At 53.2% G+C, this 5,893-nt stretch overlaps 1 long non-coding RNA gene across 1 annotated transcript; it reads left to right on the top strand.

The window, feature by feature from the left end:
• The first annotated feature begins 397 nt into the window (after positions 1 to 397).
• Positions 398 to 5,082, top strand: LOC135979627 (uncharacterized). Its single transcript, XR_010596895.1, has 3 exons — positions 398 to 536; positions 983 to 1,042; positions 4,696 to 5,082. It is a non-coding gene; the product is annotated as an uncharacterized LOC135979627 (long non-coding RNA).
• Positions 5,083 to 5,893: the final 811 nt, after the last annotated feature.

Genomic DNA, 5,893 nt, shown 5'->3' with positions numbered 1-5,893 from the left:
GGCTAGTGGCTTCCAGCTCCCGTAACCGTGGCCGGCTCGCCCTGGCCCCACTTGTTTTGCAGGTGTGTTGGGACAACCTCAGCAGTGCTGCAGAATTCCCGAAGTGGCACCAGCTTGGTGGCTTCATCCAGCACAAGGAAACGTGGCAAAGCTGTGACTGCCTGGTGAGGGAGCCCTCAGGTCATTCACTGCACAGCCCTCGCTGGCAGGAGCGGGGGAATCGGTGGATAGGGCACCCCCCATTGCCCAGCTCTGTGCCCACACTGAGCCCCAGCCCCGGGACCACTCCTGGCCCTGGGTGTAGTCCTTCTGTGTGATCCCCCCGGCACAGGAAGGAGGGGTGAAAACAGGACGTGCGCTCCACACACCTGGAACCCGGCCTGCGGGACGGAAAGGCCTTTAATAACCTTGTGCTCCCTTGTTCTGGTCCTAGGTGACGCGCTACAAGGGGAGAGCCAACAACTTTCTGTGCCAGACCAAGGCCTTTCTGGAGAACCCACAGGCTCCAATTAAAGAAGCGGCCATCAGTTTCATAGGTAACCACAGAGCAGGGGTCCCTTTAGCAGGGGGGCTGGATCCGGTCCCAGGCTCTCCACAGTCCCTGCCAGCAGCGAGAAGTAACCCTTGGGCTCCTGATTGTCTAATGAAGGATCAAGGGTGTCAGAAGTCCGCAGGAGCAAGCTCACCCCAAACTGCCCTGATCGGCTGATGGGCCCCCTCTAACCCCACTGCTCCCCATGCAGTCCCCATTCCCCGCCCCCCCATACCCCACCATGGGCTCTTGGTAGTGGACCCTCAAGGTGCTGTGCTCTCCTTTGGCAACCAGCCCTGTAACCATCCCTGGGGACTCACCCTTTCCCCTGGGGATTCGGGAGCGCGTCCTGGCCAGCGAGGGGTGGGGGAAGCGAGGGGTTGCTTGGAGGGTGACATTTGACACCCTTGCTGGGGATGCGGGGATGTGACGAGCTGTTTGTATGTGTAGGGCTCACTGCCCGGCAGCTGGACCAGAGGAGCCAGGACAAGCTGGATGTCATCTGCAACGGTGAGTGGTACCTGCTTTGAGCACTGAGCGCTAGGGGGATGAACGGCCCAGGGCCATGGGCTGGGTTCAATCTCCAATGCCAGCAACATGATCTCGGGTGAGAGCCACAAAGGGATGCAAAATGTAGATCCCCAAACCCCTGATCAGCTGCCCCTTCACCCTGTCATGTCTGCTGGTTAGCATATGCCAGGCACTTAGCCCTGACCTCAGAGCTGCGGCCTGGCAGATCCCCAAACTGGGCCTGAGCTGGCTGGCCTTCGCAGATGATTGCCCCCCCCCCCAAAACACAGCCGAGGTGGGGTGCTGCCTCCCCCCTTGCACTCACTAGCCCAGTGTTTGGAGCAGTCACCTCCACGTGGGGTGCCTGGGGTGAAGCCACTGCTCCAAATGAGGCCGAGGTGACGTCCGGTCACCTACCTCCTTGCTGCGTGCCCGGACCCCTGGGCAGCGCAGGGCAGAGCAGCATCTCCACATTTGTTGGCGAATGGGGGAGGGGGGGAGTGATATAGCTCAGACTTCTCACTCCCAGAGCAGGTTCACAGCTGGGCCTCCCAACCAGAGCTAGAGAATCACAGAATCATAGAGTATCAGGGTTGGAAGGGACCTCAAGAGGTCATCCAGTCCAACCCCCTGCTCAAAGCAGGACCAATTCCCAACTAAATCATCCCAGCCAGGGCTTTGTCAAGCCGGGCCTTAAAAATCTCCAAGGAAGGAGACTCAACCACCTCCCTAGGTAACGCATTCCAGTGCTTCACCACCCTCCTAGTGAAATAGTGTTTCCTAATATCCAACCTGGACCTCCCCCACTGCAACTTGAGACCATTGCTCCTTGTTCTGTCATCTGCCACCACTGAGAACAGCCGAGCTCCATCCTCTTTGGAACCCCCCTTCAGGTAGTTGAAGGCTGCTATCAAATCCCCCCTCATTCTTCTCTTCTGGAGACTAAACAATCCCAGTTCCCTCAGCCTCCCCTCAGAAGTCATGTACTCCAGACCCCTAATCATTTTTGTTGCCCTCCGCTGGACTCTTTCCAATTTTTCCACATCCTTCTTGTAGTGTGGGGCCCAAAACTGGACACAGTATTCTAGATGAGGCCTCCCCAATGTCGAATAAAGGGGAACGGTCACGTTCCTCAATCTGCTGGCAATGCCCCTACTTATACAGCCCAAAATGCCATTAGCCTTCTTGGCAACAAGAGCACACTGTTGACTCATATCCAGCTTCTCGTCCACTGTGACCCCTAGGTCCTTTTCTGCAGAACTGCTGCCTAGCCATTCGGTCCCTAATCTGTAGCAGTGCCTGGGATTCTTCCATCCTAAGTGCAGGACTCTGCACTTGTCCTTGTTGAACCTCATCAGGTTTTTTTTGGCCCAGTCCTCTAATTTGTCTAGGTCCCTCTGTATCCGATCCCTACCCTCTAGTGTATCTACCACGCCTCCTAGTTTAGTGTCATCTGCAAACTTGCTGAGAGTGCAGTCCACACCATCCTCCAGATCATTAATGAAGCTATTAAACAAAACCAGCCACAGGACCGATCCTTGGGGCACTCCGCTTGAAACCGGCTGCCAACTAGACATGGAGCCATTGATTACTACCCGTTGAGCCCGACGATCTAGCCAGCTTTCTATCCACCGTACAGTCCATTCATCCAGCCCGTACTTCTTTAACTTGGCGGCAAGAATACTGTGGGAGACCGTATCAAAAGCTTTGCTAAAGTCAAGGAATAACACATCCACTGCTTTCCCCTCATCCACAGAGCCAGTTATCTCATCATAGAAGGCAATTAGGTTAGTCAGGCACAACTTCCCCTTGGTGACTCCAAGCTGACTGTTCCTGATCACTTTCCTCTCCTCTAAGTGTTTCAGAATTGATTCCTTGAGGACCTGCTCCATGATTTTTCCAGGGACTGAGGTGAGGCTGACTGGCCTGTAGTTCCCCGGATCCTCCTTCTTCCCTTTTTTAAAGATGGGCACTACATTAGCCTTTTTCCAGTCATCCGGGACCTGCCCCGATCGCCATGAGTTTTCAAAAATAATGGCTAATGGCTCTGCAATCTCATCTGCCAACTCCTTTAGCACCCTCGGATGCAGCGCATCCGGCCCCACGGACTTGTGCACGTCCAGTTTTTCTAAATAGTCCCGAACCACTTCTTTCTCCACAGAGGGCTGGTCACCTTCTCCCCATATTGTGCTGCCCAGTGCAGCAGTCTGGGAGCTGACCTTGTTCGTGAAGACAGAGGCAAAAAAAGCATTGAGTACATTAGCTTTTTCCACATCCTCAGTCACTAGGTTGCCTCCCTCATTCAGTAAGGGGCCCACACTTTCCTTGACTTTCTGCTTGTTGCTAACATACCTGAAGAAACCCTTCTTGTTACTCTTAACATCTCTTGCTAGCTGCAACTCCAAGTGTGATTTGGCCTTCCTGATTTCACTCCTGCATGCCTGAGCAATATTTTTATACTCCTCCCTGGTCATTTGTCCAATCTTCCACTTCTTGTAAGCTTCTTTTTTGCGTTTAAGATCAGCAAGGATTTCACTGTTTAGCCAAGCTGGTCGCCTGCCATATTTACTATTCTTTCTACACATCGGGATGGTTTGTTCCTGCAACCGCAATAAGGTTTCTTTAAAATACAGTCAGCTCTCCTGGACCCCTTTCCCCTTCATGTTATTCTCCCAGGGGATCCTGCCCATCTGTTCCCTGAGGGAGTCAAAGTCTGCTTTTCTAAAGTCCAGGGTCCGTATTCTGCTGCTCTCCTTTCTTCCTTGTGTCAGGATCCTGAACTCGACCATCTCATGGTCACTGCCTCCCAGGTTCCCATCCACTTTTGCTTCCCCTACTAATTCTTCCCTGTTTGTGAGCAGCAGGTCAAGAAAAGCTTTGCCCCTAGTTGGTTCCTCCAGCACTTGCACCAGGAAATTGTCCCCTACACTTTCCAAAAACTTCCTGGATTGTCTGTGCACCGCTGTATTGCTCTCCCAGCAGATATCAGGGTGATTAAAGTCTCCCATGAGAACCAGGGCCTGCGATCTAGCAACTTCTGCTAGTTGCCAGAAGAAAGCCTCATCCACCTCATCCCCCCGGTCTGGTGGTCTATAGCAGACTCCGACCACGACATCACCTTTGTTGCTCACACTTCTCAACTTTATCCAGAGACTCTCAGGTTTTTCTGCTGTTTCATACCGGAGCTCTGAGCAGTCATACTCCTCTCTTACATACAAGAATGGCTGAGCTCCCTCCTCGGCATTTCCTGGAGGGCAGCAGGGCACCTAAAGTTCGGCATAGCCTAACAATGTCCAAGCCCCCTTTGTGACTCTCCCCCTCTCTGGACCTAAGTGCCCATCTGTGCATTGGGGGGAAGGCGGAGGGTAAATACAGGCAGGGATGAGGTGCTCAGATACTGCAGCGACGGGGCAGTCCTAGAAATAGTGAGTGAATGGGGTTCATTGGGACTTCTTGCCTGTGTCTGGAGGCTCCCCCATTTGTGGAGGGCAGCAGGGATGTTTAGTGAGGGTTGCTGGTTGTTCCTGCTAGTCCCCTGCCTCCCGCCTCCCAGCCTGCTTGTCACAGGCCAAGAGGTACAGCGCTGGCTTGGTCTGCTGGGGCTCTCCAGAGCGCTGTGGCTCTGACCTCCATTTCCTTCCTTTCAATCTTAGACCTCAAAGGCTTGCAGCAGGACAGCAACTCCTCGGTCCAAAGCCTGGCTTCTCAGACCATCCTCATCCTGGAGGAGTTCAAGAACCACCCTCCAGCCCGCTGCAGCCTACGGACATTCTTTCATAGGATAACAAGAATGTGCACTAAGAAGAGCCCGGTCATTGAAGCTGCCCAGCTGCCCTAGATCTGAGAAAAGCCAGCCTCCCTTCCCTGGGAGATTCGTACCAGACCATGGCTTCTTCCCCATTGGCTGCCTGCCCTGCGCAGCCATGTGAGTAGTTAACTGCTCGATAGCTTTCATCACCATGTACTTTTTGACAGGTTTCCCTGCAGTGTGTAGCATTTACATCCCGCCCTCCGTCCCCGTTTCCGGTCATGTATGTTTTTGGCACCGTCGGCCATTTTGAAATTTATTTTGTATTATTTTTCTGTGTTTGGCCGGGGGAAGGTTGGTTTTTTTTTTTTTTTTTATAATGGAGATATCCTATCTCCTAGAACTGGAAGGGACCTTGAAAGGTCATCGAGTCCAGCCCCCTGCCTTCACTAGCAGGACCAAGTACTGATTTTGCCCCAGATCCCCAAGTGGCCCCCTCAAGGATTGAACTCACAACCCTGGGTTTAGTAGGCTAATGCTCAAACCCACTGAGCTATCCCTCCCCCCCAATTTTTAAAATTAATGGAGATATCCCATCTCCTAGAACTGGAAGGGACCTTGAAAGGTCATTGAGTCCAGCCCCCTGCCTTCACTAGCAGGACAAAGTACTGATTTTGCCCCAGATCCCTAAGTGGCCCCCTCAAGGACTGAACTCACAACCCTGGGTTTAGCAGGTCAATGCTCAAACCACTGAGCTATCCCTCCCCCAAGCTATCCCTTGTGTGCCTGTGTTTTGACATATTTAGAGAAAAAGTATGAATGAGTAAAAAGAGAGACTGTAAGGGGTTCACGGCTCCCTCCCCGTCCATCTGGGCGGGAGACCACGCCCTTTGCTATGATAGTTCTGGGTACTTTGGTTCAGGGGAAAATTAGCTCAGTGTTAATGGTCCTAGCCTGCAGTCAGGCCAAGTAATGGTAGAGAGACTGTTTGCCCAGGGCCCTCAATCAGGGCAGGGCAGCAATTGAGTAGGGGCTCTGGCCTACGGTCAGGCAGGTAGAGCACCAGAAGGTCCATTTGCCTGGCCCTTGATCAGGGCGGGGCA

Source organism: Chrysemys picta, unplaced genomic scaffold (genome assembly GCF_011386835.1).
Source record: "Chrysemys picta bellii isolate R12L10 unplaced genomic scaffold, ASM1138683v2 scaf1059, whole genome shotgun sequence".
In the NCBI taxonomy this organism is placed as follows: domain Eukaryota; kingdom Metazoa; phylum Chordata; order Testudines; family Emydidae; genus Chrysemys; species Chrysemys picta.
Note: the sequence above shows the minus strand (reverse complement) of the source record. Positions and strands in the feature narration are given on the sequence as shown.